We start from the raw sequence: 1,536 nt of genomic DNA, 5'->3' as shown, positions 1-1,536 counted from the left end.
GCTTTTTTCTCTCTCTCTTGTAAGTACCTAAAATAATGATGCAAGTTACAATTAATATTTGGTTTCAGTAACTTATAACATTTAATAAGACCTCAAAACACATTAATGCTTAACATTTTGATGCTAGAAATATTAACATATGTTAAGTGATTTAAACAATAACATGAATTGTTAATTATAATTTCCATTGTGTGTGATTTAATATCTGGGCAGAAGCCTATGAAAGACATATTTCTAAAATATTTTCAGCATAACTTTTTTATGCTGCCATTTTTTGACAAGTTATTTTCTCTTTGTTTTTGTTTTAATGCTATGTATATACATAAACCTTCTCAAAAATGCATTATTTAAGTGACCATAAGAACGCTATATACCTATCAAATAAGGTTATCATTTCCAATAGTGGTTTTTGGCCCATTGTAAGTCTTGAAATGTATTTGACTAAAAAAATGAGAATAATAATTATACACAGTTATAATTTTTTTCTGTATTTGATCAGAATATTTTCTGTGATTAATTTTTTTTATCATACAGGTATAGGAGTTTACTATATTGATATGTAGTTTGCATAGTCACACATTTTATTTTCAGCATATGTGGAATTCAGTAATTGTTTTTCTTTTATTCACATTTGTATATCCATGAAAATACCCTGTATATGTCAATCAGTATAGCCAAGTTTGGACAAAAATATTATCATGGGATTACATTTGGTTATTTGTCTTTTTTTCTGAGCGTGAAAATCCCTTAATAGTATTGGGTTGTCCGAAAATTCATGATGCATTTTTGCAATGAAAAACATAGAAAAAATATGTCATGACTTTTCCGACAACCCAATATATCTTTTAAGCAAACATTTTTAAAATGAAGAGCAAATAGGCAGGGATTTTGAACTTTGCATCTGTTGATACAGAAAGTAAACTATTAATATTACATATATTCAAACTAATCGCAATTTATGGAATTAACTATAATTGAAACCATGTAGAGTGACATTTCATGCTTTGGGTCCTTGTGATTTAAAAGGCAGATGTTTTCCTCTGACAGATTACAGAGGATTTGGTATCAACTTTCTCAAGTTTAGGTTGCAAATTTTTTTTTAAGTGACAAAAGGAATAGGCCTGAACTATGAATATATAATTTTTCTTACCTAACAATCCAAAGCTAAGGTGAACCAGGGATTTGATGCAATTATTTAGGTAATTGAAGTTCAAATCAGTAGTTAATTTTGATAGAAAATTCTACTATACTCATCAAGAGAACCCATTCAATAACTGATATGCATTTATGCTGAGAAATAAACAATGTGCCAAACTTGTTAGGCCTTACTTTGCCTGTCCTCTAGAAGCTTACTATTTTTTTTTTAAGATTTTTTTATTGGGGAATTGGGGGGATGGGAACAGTGCTGAGGAATTGGGGAAAGGGGAACAGACAAGTTGCTGTCGTTTTTTGTTCTTCAATCTAGTTGTGGAGGATGTTGCTTCACTGGCCCAAGTTGGCACCATCATTGCGCTCTTCTCTGGCGAGGCAGATCAG

The sequence above is a fragment of the Hipposideros armiger genome, unplaced genomic scaffold (assembly GCF_001890085.2).
Source record: "Hipposideros armiger isolate ML-2016 unplaced genomic scaffold, ASM189008v1 scaffold_564, whole genome shotgun sequence".
Taxonomy (NCBI): domain Eukaryota; kingdom Metazoa; phylum Chordata; class Mammalia; order Chiroptera; family Hipposideridae; genus Hipposideros; species Hipposideros armiger.
Note: the sequence above shows the minus strand (reverse complement) of the source record.